This window comes from Pleurodeles waltl, chromosome 8 (genome assembly GCF_031143425.1).
Source record: "Pleurodeles waltl isolate 20211129_DDA chromosome 8, aPleWal1.hap1.20221129, whole genome shotgun sequence".
Classification (NCBI taxonomy): Eukaryota; Metazoa; Chordata; class Amphibia; order Caudata; family Salamandridae; genus Pleurodeles; species Pleurodeles waltl.
The window spans coordinates 1,037,383,805-1,037,398,900 of NC_090447.1; positions in this window are offsets into that span (position 1 = coordinate 1,037,383,805).

Consider the following 15,096-nt stretch of genomic DNA (forward strand, 5'->3'; position numbering starts at 1 on the left):
AAATGATGCTAGTGTGAGTGTGTAAGGGGCAGGCATCAGTGTGTGAGTTGAAAATCCTTGGATTAGGAAGAATGCTTTAACAACAAAATCCATCCAATGCATGTCATATGGCATACCCACCTAGAGCAACTGTGTGTGAATTCCTTTGTTGGGCTGTGAATCCATTCACATCCAGCTCATGTGATTCCATGGACCACCTGAAAGGTCCCTGTCCATAGGTAAATTACCTAATCACACATGTTGCCAAACACTGCTAGCAAAGCCAAAGGCATGTACCTAACATTACCAGAGCAGACATGTTAACTCTTGTAAAGGAAAACATGATGTAGACTTGTATGTAGCAAACAATGATATTTTATGAAACCTTAAAAATGTATATAACTAAAACTACCTAACCTACAAAACCTACCGATTCTAACCTAACCTACACTACCTTATCCCAAATACTAACTACAACTACCTTAGCTTAAGCTACCTTAGTCTAGACATTTAACACCATATGATAAGCATCAATCCCCCAGGCCTCTTAAAACACATCTTCAGACAAAGACAAAAGAAACCACATCTGTTCATCAACTATCTACACATATAGCCATAAGCAAAAATATATATATTCAGGATTTTTTGTAAATGTTATTTATTTGCATTTACTTTTAATACACATATACTAAATATCAACTCCTCACCAACAAAAAACCTAAATACTTAAATCCCCTAAAAATGAACTAATTACTAAAAACAATGATATAAAAGAGGAAGGGAAGAAAGCGTCCTTGTGGCTCATTTTGTGTGTGATGGTCTTTGCATAGCCTGTTTTATTTCGGTGAGTAGCAGAATCACATTGTTCATTTTTATGTTCAAGCCCTGCCACTCAAAATTTTAAGTCAGAAATATCCTTCCACATGTCCTTCTCAAAGGTGCTCATGGGTCCTATATGTAGAGCATGGTGTACTTGTTGTCCTGTTTGCTTCCTGGTGGATGCATTTAGAACCGGCTCTGTAGACCCACCTTGGTCTGCTACTCCTGCCTTGACTTTGGTAAGCCTGTCCACTACTGGTGATCCTTGTTGGAAGATGTCCATTTTCCAGCTTCCTTCTAAACTTCAAATCTCTTGACCATAGCCTAATAGGCTTTTTTGACAAGCCGTATGTTGTGGAACCTTTCCTCCCTATTCAAGTGCTGCCTTTTCTTCTCCGGGGTCATGTTGTCTTTTTAATCAGAAAGAACAAGTGTCATACAAAGGATAACTTGGAACTAGTACAATAATCATGATACTATTATTCTATCTTCAAACATCACTTGTTGCACTTCCTATACCCCAAAATTGTTTTGAAGGTCAAAGCCTTGATTGCAGTCACAGCTGACATCAAATCACACCTCAACTGCAAGGAGACAGCAGCCCTGATCCTCCTCGACTTATAAGCAGCACTCAACACCATATCCCAGTACACCTCATCAACAGGCTCAACAACATCTATGTTGAGGCAACATCTTCAAGTGGATTGCCTCCTTCCTCATAGGAAGAAAGCAAAGGATCTGCCTACCACCCTTAACCTCAGAACCAAAGAGCACCATCTGCTGTGTACTTCAGGGTTCTTCCCTCAGCCCCACATTACTCAACACCTACATGACCCCTCTCCCTGATGTCATCAGACCCCATGGATTAAACATCACATTCTATGTGGGTAATATACAACTCATCCTTTTGCTTACTAAAAAACCCCTACACCACCAGAACAAATGGCTGCAATGCTATGACCAGTATTGCTAAATGGATGAGAACCTAGGGCCAGATGTGTCAAAGGGTTTTACCCATTCTGTGTCTATATGAAAATGCTTTAGTACATATGGCCCCAAGTGCCTGAAGCTCAACTCAGAAAAGACAGAAGTGCTGACCTTTGAGGAAAACAGCTCTATATGGCATAATAGCTGGTGGCGATCTGAACTCAGCCCTATACCCACCGAAGCAGACCCTGCCCTCAACCTCAGCATCATTCTCGTCAACGAACGTACAATGAGGCACCAATTCAAAGCAGTTTCCACATCCTACTTCCACACCTTCTACATGCTCCACAGCATCATTACAGGCACCAGGAAGACTGTCACCATCACCCAGGCCCTCATCACTAGCTGATGAGGCTACAGCAATGCACTCCACACCAACATCACCACCCAACTCCTCAAAAGGCTCCAGATCATACAGAACAGAGCAACCAGACTCATCCTAGACCTTCCGAAATAAGCCACATCACTCCCACCTCAGCAACCTCCACTGGCTCCCCATCCGGAAGAGATGCCAGTTCAAGATTCTTATACATACTTACAAAGCCTTACACAAGCAGGGACCAACATACATAAAGGAATGTGTAAACATCAACAAGCCTGGCAGACACCTGCACTCCACCTTCCTGGCCATCGCTCACATTCCTCGCTTTCACTGCAGCCACAGTGGAGGTTGATCCTTCTCCTGCACTGCCGCCAAGACCTGGAATGACCTTTCTCTCCATCTACGAACATTGTCCTCTCTGTCCATCTTCAGGAAGACTCTCAAGACCTGGCTCTTGTCCTAAGACCCTGCATCCTCAGTGCCGTGCTTTACAGATACTGATTATAAGATTTGTTTTGATTGAGCTAATCAAGCTACACCATGTGGCCAGTTTTACACATTAGGCCACAGGGGCTACTGGGTAGTTCCCTGCCTCCTCTTACTACCATGCAGGAAATCCCTCTACAAGCATTGAGTAATACAAGCATTGCTTCTACCCGGCTAAGTACTTCAGATGCTCAATTTGCACGAGTTCCTGATGCTACTGCCAATGCAAGTCATGCTCCTAAAGTGACTGCAGTTTCTAATAATGAAATTTGTTATTACCAGTCACCATCAGAAGAGACTATCAGTTATTTTTTGCCACATGAGGCCCCTGTTTTTTCATAGAATGCTCTGGTTACTTTGTCAGTGTTGATGATTCACTTCACCTTCTTTACACACTTCCCTACATGTAGTACACAATTTCCTTCTTTAGCTGACACATACTTATATGATTCCTCCATAGTCCCATGTTTGAATTGCCATTTCACTGTTTTTCCTCTTCATTTGGATTAGCTGAGGTGTTAAAGTCTCATTCTTCGTTGCATAGGGTGCAAAGAGACCTGTCCCTGGTGAACATTTCTGCATTTCCCATCTCTGATGGAATTGTGTAAAATAAGGTCCCATTTGAAATTTTTGGTCCTACCAAAACATTATAAATACCATTTGTTGTCAAAAAAGCTATGGAGGACATCACTATTTCTGGTGCTATCTCCAATTAATAGGATGTGGAAATTATAAAAAACATGCATATGGTTTCTGAATTTGAAAGCTACACTATATTTGAAACTGAGGATTTGTATTTGAATTCTGCTAATGATGGTGAAATGTTCATCACCGTTTACACAGACATAGTTCTCCACATGCAGTTTGTAATTACACTCTATAGGAACATTGCCCAACATCACCAGTGGTAGTCAAAAAGATATTTGAGAAAGTTTGCAACTTTTTCGGGACACAACCCCTTAGACCTGATAGAGTGTAGTTTAAATATTACATATGCTAAACGTGAAATGCTTATATCAATGCTTAACCTCTTAGCTGCTGGGCCTTTTCCCCCCCAGTGCTGAGCCCTTTTTTGGCTATTTGGGGTAGTTCGCGCTTAGGGCTTCATAACTTTTTGTCCACATAAGCTAACCACGCCAAATTTGCGTCCTTTTTTTCCAACATCCTAGGGATTCTAATGGTACCCAGAGTTTGTGGTTTCCCCTGGAGGAGACATAGAAAATAGCCAAAATACAGTGAAAATTTCGTTTTTTCCAAAAAAATGGGAAAAAAGGGCAGCCGAAGAAGGCTTGTGGTTTTTTCCCTGAAAATGCCATCAACAAAGGGTTTCTGGTGCTGAAATCACTATCTTCCCACCTTTCAGGAACGGGCAGACTAGAATCAGAAAACCACATTTTCCAACACAAATTTGGCATTTTACTATTTTTGGTGCTTTCAACCTCCTTCCAGTTAGTGACAGGAATGGGTGTTAAACCAATGCTGGATCCCGGAAAGCTAAACATTTCTGAAAACTAGACAAAATTCTGAATTCATCAAGGGGTCATTTGTGTAGATCCTACAAGGTTTTCCTACAGAAAATAACAGCTGAAATAAAAAAATATTGAAATTGAGCTGAAAACAACAGCCATTTTTCTTTATGTTTTACTCTGTAACTTTTTCCTGCGATGTCAGATTTCTGAAAGCAATATACCGTTTTGTCTGCTGGACTCTTCTGGTTGTGGGGATATAAAGGGCTTATAGGTTCATCAAGAACCCTAGGTATCCAGAGCCAATAAATGAGGTGCACCCTGCAGTTGGTTTTCATTCTATACTGGGTATACAGCAATTCATTTGCTGAAATATCAAGAGTGAAAAAGAGGTATCAAGAAAACCTTTGCATTTCCAAAATGGGATCAAGATAAGGTTTTGAGGAGCAGTGGTTATTTGCACATCTCTGAATTCCGAGGTGCCCATACTAGCATGTGAATTGCAGGGCATTTCTCAAATAGACGTCTTTTTTAAACACTCTCTTATATTTGGAAGGAAAAAATGTAGAGAAAGATAAGGGGCAATAACACTTGTTTTGCTATTCTATGTTCCCCCAAGTCTCCCGATAAAAATGATACCTCACTTGTGTGGGTAGGCCTAACGCCCGCGACAGGAAATGCCCCAAAACACAACGTGGACACATCCCATTTTTTGACAAAATACAGAGCTGTTTTTTGCAAAGTGCCTACCTGTAGATTATGGCCTCTAGCTCAGCCGGCACATAGGGAAACCTACCAAACCTGTACATTTTTTAAAACTAGAGACCTAGGGGAATCCAAGATGGGGTGACTCGCGGGGCTCTGACCAGGTTCTGTTACCCAGAATCCTTTGCAAACCTCAAAAAGTGGTTAAAAAAACATGTTTTCCTCACATTTCGGTGACAGAAAGTTCTGGAATCTGAGAGGAGCCTCAAATTTCCTTCCACCCAGCGTCCCCCCAAGTCTCCCGATAAAAATGATACCTCACTTGTGTGGGTAGGCCTAGCGCCCGCGACAGGAAATGCCCCAAAACACAACGTGGACACATCACAGAAAACAGAGCTGTTTTTTGCAAAGTGCCTACATGTAGATTTTGGCCTCTAGCTCAGCCGGCACCTAGGGAAACCTACCAAACCTGTACATTTTTGAAAACTAGAGACCTAGGGGAATCCAAGATGGGGTGACTCGCGGGGCTCTGACCAGGTTCTGTTACCCAGAATCCTTTGCAAACCTCAAAAAGTGGCTAAAAAAACAAGTTTTCCTCACATTTCGATGACAGAAAGTTCTGGAATCTGAGAGGAGCCTCAAATTTCCTTCCACCCAGCGTCCCCCCAAGTCTCCCGATAAAAATGATACCTCACTTGTGTGGGTAGGCCTAGCGCCCGCAACAGGAAATGCCCCAAAACACAACGTGGACACATCACAGAAAACAGAGCTGTTTTTTGCAAAGTGCCTACCTGTAGATTTTGGCCTCTAGCTCAGCCGGCACCTAGGGAAACCTACCAAACCTGTACATTTTTGAAAACTAGAGACCTAGGGGAATCCAAGATGGGGTGACTCGCGGGGCTCTGACCAGGTTCTGTTACCCAGAATCCTTTGCAAACCTCAAAAAGTGGCTAAAAAAACAAGTTTTCCTCACATTTCGGTGACAGAAAGTTCTGGAATCTGAGAGGAGCCTCAAATTTCCTTCCACCCAGCGTCCCCCCAAGTCTCCCGATAAAAATGATACCAAACTTGTGTGGGTAGGCCTAGCGCCCGCGACAGGATATGCCCCAAAACACAACGTGGACACATCACAGAAAACAGAGCTGTTTTTTGCAAAGTGCCTACCTGTAGATTATGGCCTCTAGCTCAGCCGGCACATAGGGAAACCTACCAAACCTGTACATTTTTGAAAACTAGAGACATAGGGGAATCCAAGATGGGGTGACTCGCGGGGCTCTGACCAGGTTCTGTTACCCAGAATCCATTGCAAACCTCAAAAAGTGGCTAAAAAAACAAGTTTTCCTCACATTTCGGTGACAGAAAGTTCTGGAATCTGAGAGGAGCCTCAAATTTCCTTCCACCCAGCGTCCCCCCAAGTCTCCCGATAAAAATGATACCTCACTTGTGTGGGTAGGCCTAGCGCCCGCGACAGGAAATGCCCCAAAACACAACGTGGACACATCACAGAAAACAGAGCTGTTTTTTGCAAAGTGCCTACCTGTAGATTTTGGCCTCTAGCTCAGCCGGCACCTAGGGAAACCTACCAAACCTGTACATTTTTGAAAACTAGAGACCTAGGGGAATCCAAGATGGGGTGACTCGCGGGGCTCTGACCAGGTTCTGTTACCCAGAATCCTTTGCAAACCTCAAAAAGTGGCTAAAAAAACAAGTTTTCCTCACATTTCGGTGACAGAAAGTTCTGGAATCTGAGAGGAGCCTCAAATTTCCTTCCACCCAGCGTCCCCCCAAGTCTCCCGATAAAAATGATACCTCACTTGTGTGGATAGGCCTAGCGCCCGCGACAGGAAATGCCCCAAAACACAACGTGGACACATCACAGAAAACAGAGCTGTTTTTTGCAAAGTGCCTACCTGTAGATTTTGGCCTCTAGCTCAGCCGGCACCTAGGGAAACCTACCAAACCTGTACATTTTTGAAAACTAGAGACCTAGGGGAATCCAAGATGGGGTGACTCGCGGGGCTCTGACCAGGTTCTGTTACCCAGAATCCTTTGCAAACCTCAAAAAGTGGCTACAAAAACAAGTTTTCCTCTCATTTCGGTGACAGAAAGTTCTGGAATCTTAGAGGAGCTTCAAATTTCCTTCCACCCAGCGTCCCCCCAAGTCTCCCGATAAAAATGATACCTCACTTGTGTGGGTAGGCCTAGCGCCCGCGACAGGAAATGCCCCAAAACACAACGTGGACACATCACAGAAAACAGAGCTGTTTTTTGCAAAGTGCCTACCTGTAGATTTTGACCTCTAGCTCAGCCGGCACCTAGGGAAACCTACCAAACCTGTACATTTTTGAAAACTAGAGACCTAGGGGAATCCAAGATGGGGTGACTCGCGGGGCTCTGACCAGGTTCTGTTACCCAGAATCCTTTGCAAACCTCAAAAAGTGGCTAAAAAAACAAGTTTTCCTCACATTTCGGTGACAGAAAGTTCTGGAATCTGAGAGGAGCCTCAAATTTCCTTCCACCCAGCGTCCCCACAAGTCTCCCGATAAAAATGATACCTCACTTGTGTGGGTAGGCCTAGCGCCCGCGACAGGAAATGCCCCAAAACACAACGTGGACACATCACAGAAAACAGAGCTGTTTTTTGCAAAGTGCCTACCTGTAGATTTTGGCCTCTAGCTCAGCCGGCACCTAGGGAAACCTACCAAACCTGTACATTTTTGAAAACTAGAGACCTAGGGGAATCCAAGATGGGGTGACTCGCGGGGCTCTGACCAGGTTCTGTTACACAGAATCCTTTGCAAACCTCAAAAAGTGGCTAAAAAAACAAGTTTTCCTCACATTTCGATGACAGAAAGTTCTGGAATCTGAGAGGAGCCTCAAATTTCCTTCCACCCAGCGTCCCCCCAAGTCTCCCAATAAAAATGATACCTCACTTGTGTGGGTAGGCCTAGCGCCCGCGACAGGAAATTCCCCAAAACACAACGTGGACACATCACAGAAAACAGAGGTGTTTTTTGCAAAGTGCCTACCTGTAGATTTTGGCCTCTAGCTCAGCCGGCACCTAGGGAAACCTACCAAACCTGTACATTTTTGAAAACTAGAGACCTAGGGGAATCCAAGATGGGGTGACTCGCGGGGCTCTGACCAGGTTCTGTTACCCAGAATCCTTTGCAAACCTCAAAAAGTGGCTAAAAAAACAAGTTTTCCTCACATTTCGATGACAGAAAGTTCTGGAATCTGAGAGGAGCCTCAAATTTCCTTCCACCCAGCGTCCCCCCATGTCTCCCGATAAAAATGATACCTCACTTGTGTGGGTAGGCCTAGCGCCCGAGACAGGAATGGATCACACAAGGGTCAATGGTAGTCCTTGCTTGAGGTCTACTGTTAACCCTGGAGTGATTCATTCCTGAAGCAGGCACTAGGCGCAGGCACACAAGCGGGGTTGTGTTTTTATCAGGACAAGTGGGGAAACACTGGGTGGTAGGAATTTTGAGGATCCCTGCAGATCCCTGGACTTCTGCTCATTGGAATGCAAGGAAAATGTGTTTTTTAAGCACATAATGTAATTTCAAGGGGATTCTGGGTGAAGGAAAACTGGTGAGAGTCATGCAAGTCCTGCACCCTTGGTCTCCCCTGGTACTAGTTTGTTAAAGTTAACCCACCACTCACACTGGTTGGTTTTAGCACCTCCAGAAATTATGGTTTTAAAGCATGATTACTTATCAAAGTATCTGAATGTTGAAACCAAGCCTTCTGAAGGTGGGCCATAAAGCCGCGTCCAGGCACCAACCTCTTTATGGTCCATTCACACGCCATTCACGCACAACAAACAACCCTTTCATATCGCCAGCCACGGGCCCAATCCAATCAATCACTCCACTCACATTAACTTACCGCTGCCAGACAAGGGCCCATCACATTCACACGCCACAGACGGAATAAGTTTGACTACATTTTACCACCTGTCAAGTAACTGCCTCCTTCTTCCTTAACATTACCAAATGCATGCGTAACAAACCTTTACTAATGACTCCTGTGACAGCCACCTGAGGCTCAGGAAGACATGTTTTTCATGCGCCTTTAGCGCACTCTCTGTGCTAAATCCAACTCCTTCCAGTTTGTGGATGCAAGTTGGGGGTGTCCGAGTATGCCGTACAAAGCGATTCCTCGAACTGAGTGAGCATATCTACCTTTGAAACTAAGGGAGACATGCTGGGGATTTCTCATGCTGTTACCTAAAGAGAAGGTCATAGGCTACCTGCCTCCTTCTTCCTTAACATTACCAAATGCATGCGTAACAAACCTTTACTAATGACTCCTGTGACAGCCACCTGAGGCTCAGGAAGACATGTTTTTCATGCGCCTTTAGCGCAATCTCTGTGCTAAATCCAACTCCTTCCAGTTTGTGGATGCAAGTTGGGGGTGTCCGAGTATGCCGTACAAAGCGATTCCTCGAACTGAGTGAGCATATCTACCTTTGAAACTAAGGGAGACATGCTGGGGATTTCTCATGATGTTCCCTAAAGAGAAGGTCATAGGCTATGGAAAAGGGTAGTGTTTGGTACATAGGGGAGTCCATGAGAACGTAGCATATGTCCCAGCCAACATTATGTGCAGTGATGTGACTATAATGCACTTATACAGCAAACTGAACATCTACTAAGTTCTGATGGAGGATGAACATGAAAAGCAGGTCAAACACTGACCTATACAAGTCATTCTCCTTTAGTGCTGGGATGGCACCAATGGGTTTGAATCCATAGGTGTAGATGATGTACATCTGTACTACCTTTACTATCTGCCTTCTACCTGTGCAATAACCCTGTGAAGGCACTCCTACCATAAGCTTTCCTTACCCATCCATGTCTCTGTTCTCATCAGAGTCCTGGCTAATCCTGTATAATAGCCAAGTGAACCTATACTAGTTTGTGGAAGCAAGTTGGGGGCTTCCAAGTATGCCCTACAAAGTGATTTCTCGAACTGAGAGAGCATATCTACCGTTGAAAGTAAGGAAGACATGCAGGTGAAGAAAGGGTACTCCGTGGCAATGTGGCATATGTTCTGTCTACTAGTATATGCAGTAGGGGGAAGAAAATGCATGTTAATTGAACAGAACACCGACCACGCCAAAAGGAAGTCCATGATGAAGTAAAATTCTGTGGCTCCTTGCCTAACTAAGCAGTGGCCCATGGACGTTCGGTATCCATGCACTGCCACTGAAAGGATTACCCAACAGCAGCTCAACCTCAGTCGATTTCCCAGAACTTTGCTTTAGTATGATACAACGTAAAGCAAGTAGGGATACAGAGGCCTGGTTGTGATGGACACTTGGGACAGTAATACCGACTCTCCTGCCGCTTTCCATGCTTTGAGCACACTTTACAGCGACGACATGGGCGATCCTTTTTGGGTGTTTTAGGTATGCGATCAGCAAAGTGTCGCTCCTGCAGCCTTGCCACATCCTCCAGAACATATGAGGTGGAGGCTGCTGCTTCTTCAGTAACAGCAGTGAGGCTTTCAATTACAGACAACTGGAAGTCAAGGAAAGTCATGAGTCTTCCTGTTGTTGTCTGACGGTAAACAACATACGCATTATATGTTGCCATCTGAATCAGGTGGGTAAACAGTTTCTTGTACCAAGTGCGAGTTTTAAGACACGCATTGTATGGTTGAAGAACCTGGTCATTCTTGTCCACTCCACCCATGTACTTATTGTAATCGAGTATACAGATGGGCTTGTGGACTTCGGCCATCTGACCCCAAACCGTGATGGGAGAAGTGCTCTCATCATGAATTGTAGTGAGCACGTATACATCACGTCTATCTAGGAACTTGACTGTGAGCAGTTTGTTAGAACGCAATGCAGTACTCTGTGATTTCTGGAGCTTCTTGCAAACAAGCTCCCGTGGGAATCCTTTGCGGTTACAACGAACTGTACCACAGGCCACAGTGCCAGCTTTGTAGAGCTCACTGAACAGCTCTACTCCTGTATAGAAATTGTCCACATAAAGGTTATAACCTTTGTGAAGAAGTGGCTGGACAAGTTCCCATACAATCTTACCTGTGACCCCTAACGTGGGAGGGCAACCTACAGGGTTTAGAGTAGAATCCTTCCCTGTATACACTCTCAGGCTGTACACATAGCCAGTAGAGCACTCACACAGCATGTACAGCTTTATGCCATAGCGAGCTCTTTTGCTCGCAATGTACTGTCTGAAAAGCAGCCGTCCTTTGTACAGGATCAAGGACTCATCGACTGCTATATTCTTTCCAGGAGTATAGATCTCTGGAAACCTGGCAGACAAATGTTCCACGACAGGCCGAATTTTGAACAACCTGTCATGATCTGGATGGTCCCGGGGCAATGCAGCAGAATTGTCATTGAAATGCAGCATGCACAGCAGTAGCAAAAAATGATCTCTGCTCATGTATGGTGCGAAGATGGGAGTTACCCAAACCGTGCGAGTCGTCCAGTAGGACTGCAAGGTGGGTTTCTGTACTAACCCCATTTTGAGGGTAAGGCCCAAAAATATCTTCAACTCCGCCAGCGAAGTGGGAGTCCACTGGCGTGCCCTAGAACGGGGCCCTAGAGTGCCTCCGCGCTCCCTCAGAAATTGGTCTGCACGCAAATTTGTTTGCTGCACAACTTTCTGAAGAAAGTCAACATCCAAAAACAGATAGATGTAGTCGACTGGCAAAAAGTTAGCTGTATCGACTTTACATCCAGCGTCACCAGTAAAAGGTGGAATTTGGGGCTGAACCAAACAGGGGGGCTGCCAAGAGAGCACTCGTTCTGTGCTTGCGGCAGCAAGCACGTGCTCTCTGGGTTCGGCTAACCCAATGTGGTCCCGCTGCCCAGAATGTGCTTGCGATGGGACAGCACGGATGTCGTCATTGTCTCCTTCAGACTCACTGGAAGAGGTGTCGTCAGATGGGACTCCGCCGACTGAAAAATCACTCCCAGAATCTGCCCCATTGTCCTCTCCCTCAGATGCTGTCTCAGTGTCTGCTGTCTCAGTCTCTGAGCCTACATCAGAACTGTCCTCCATAACCCGAGCTAGGGCTTGATCAGCAGTCATCCAACGAGACGCCATCTCTGCAACTGGCTAAACTGTCCCTCTAAATTACTATCCTACGTAGAAGGCAGATAGTCACAAAATTGCTTGTTGGTATGTTTGTTGTGTACAACAGGAAATGTCGTCACCTTACCTTCGCTTCTTCTCCAATTCTGCAGATTCTCTGAAAACACTGAAAAAAAAAAAAAAAGAATGTATTACTTCACCTTACCACACACCCTGTGCAACAGTCATTTTTGGTGCTCTGCCTCCCATTACCTCCTCTTCTAATTCCCTCAGTACTATCCAGCAAAACTGCCACTACAGAAAAGACATGCATGCATGCATATTGTGTGTATATATATATATATATATATTTATATGTTTAGAAACAAAGTGGTTGAAGGGTTGCTGGGCGGCACACTCCACTGCCGGTGCCCAGTGACAGGGAAGACCAATCTAGAAATTATCTAATGCCGAAAAATTTCACTGCACTCCATGAAGTACAAATAAACGTGTATTTTATTGCAGTCAATAACCACCAACGTGTTTCAACTCACCAAGGAGTCTTGATCACGGTCCTCGTGGAGTGCGGTGAAATTGTTCACCATTATAAAACAACACACACAAGAATAACAAGCATTTACAATGCAATGGGTCTCGCATCTGCTCGAGTTAGAGCTATTAGCGTTATAAACTCCTAACCCAACTTTTCTTGCCACATAAATTGATAATTTAAAGTTAAACTCTTTCATATAAGAGAGCCGATTCACAGCGCCATGGCCACCATGAGCATCATGTGAAGAGTTACACAAAAGGAAAAGAAGTTTGCTCGCAGTTAAACGTAACAGCAAAAGTGCAATTAGCCATGTACCAGGGGCGATGGCCAAGGCGGTAGCAAAACCTCCCCAAGGAGGGACAAAGGTAAATCATTTTCCAATGCCATCAAAGGAGTGGTAGTGATGGGCGTGAGGTGGGCGTTGTTAGAAGCCCAGATACACACCAACAAGTCAGAAAAGCAGCACATGGACGCTGCAATGCTTGTCCTGAAAAAAATATATATATCTATCTATATATATATATATATATATATATATATATATATATATATATATAGATATATATATATATCTATATAGATATATATATATATGTTTACATTCACAATTGTTAAACGCCTGAAGACGGAGTACAATGGCTCTTAAAATTCAAGATTTGTATGAAAACAGGAAAGCGAGAGCTGAATTAGTTTTTCTTAAATCTAATGCGAGTGAAACAGCGCTTTTGAGTGGTGACAAAACGGAAGGAAGAGCCGATGTTTATGGATCTTTCAAAGAGTTAGAAAAATTCAAGAAAAAAGAGTTAAACAAATGGTGGGAATGCGAATCCTTAAACAGGTATTTAGAAGCAGAGATTATTCCAAGAGGATTACGCATTTTCATCATGCCCACATATGAAGATCCGCATCCGGATTTGTTAAAAGAATGGGCAGCCCATAATGCATTGAGCTCCGCAGGAATGATGAGAATATTAGTTAAATACGGCCAAATCGAAAGAGACAAAGCAATTGAGAAAATTGAAAATTTAGAAAAAACAATCGATGGATTCACTGACAAAAAATTAGTAGACTCATTAAAAACAGCTATGGAAGAGAGATTGGCAAAAATTGAGGAAGAAATCATACAGAAAAAAGCACGTAAATTCAACAGAGACACGATTGATTACCAAACAGGGCAGATCTACACATTTGCAAAGAAATTTGATTACTGGAGAAGACTAAAAAGAAATGGAAAAAGCTCTAGAGGATTGGATATAGAAAGTATGAAATCCACAGACATCAGTGAAAGTTCTGATACTGATCTTGAAGATACAGGTCGTCTCCAAACTCATACTTCTTTACAGGACGAATTTGATTTTTTAAGGAAAGATCGCAGGACCAATCACAGACCATGGCGAGGTTCAAACAGAGCAAGAGGAAGAGGCAGAGGAAGAAAAGACGAGGGGGGAAGAGAAACAAATGTAGAAGAGGGCGAGAAAAAGACTCGCAGCAACAGACGGTATTGACCGATGATAAAACAATAATTAATTTAACAGATGTTATCTTAGAAGAAGAAGATGTTAAGAACTTATCCTTAGGTCTTTCTTTCTGCCAACCAGATGGGTTTAATTATGAGCAAAGCCGTATTGACTTGTTTCTGTTTACACGTAAATTAAAATTATCAAAGATGCATGCTATCAGTAAAAGAAAGACAAAGAGACCTAGTGAGAGACCAGAATTTGAACAGGATGAAATTGACAAATGGAAGGGTAACCTATTAATTGAAGATATACACTTAATGAGACAGTTATGGTCATTGGAAGATAACTTAATTGAGGAGATTGGTGAGGAACAACTAGTTGCAAGACTGGAATCTGAGGGAATAAGATTAGACAAAGAAGGTGCATCAGGTTTTAAATCAAAATCTAGAACTGTTCCAGCCCCAAGTGGAGACATGATTGATCAATTTTCGGATACTGTAACTAAAGAACTGAAAGCTCTTAGGTTGAAGATGATGAGCAAAACCAGTAGAAACAAGAATAATTATTATAAGACCTTGAACAAGTTATCAAATAATCCACGGATCATAATTAGAAGTTCTGACAAAGGGGGGAATGTTGTGATATGGTCTATAGAGGATTATATGGAAGAAGCATACAAGCAATTAAATGATGCAATATGTTACAGAAGGATTGATATGAAACATGTTGATGAAGTTAAGGTCAATTTTGACAATAAACTCGAGCAATGGAGAAAAGAGGGGTTTATTAATGATCATGAACACAGATTTTTGAAGGTTGATTTTCCCAAACTCCCGGTATTCTACCTGATACCAAAAATCCACAAGGATGCCTTAAAGCCGCCAGGTAGACCGATAGTATTTATCAGAGGGAGTCTTTTTGAGTATGTGTCCCAATATATAGATTCCTTTCTACAACCTCTAGTAATGAATTTAGCTTCATATTTGAAGGACAGTACGGATTTTTTGAGGAGGATTTTCGACATTACATGGGAGAGTGAATTTTTGCTGATAAGTTTAGATGTTGTATCATTATACACAAGCATACCACACAATCTAGGGGTAAAGGCTATTGAACACTTTTTACGTGCAAGACCAATCCATTTTTACCAGCATAGTAAAATGTTAATTGAAATGATACAATGGTGCCTTGAACACAATATGTTTTTTTTCAATCAAGAGATTTTTGAACAGCAACGAGGTACCGCGATGGGCACATG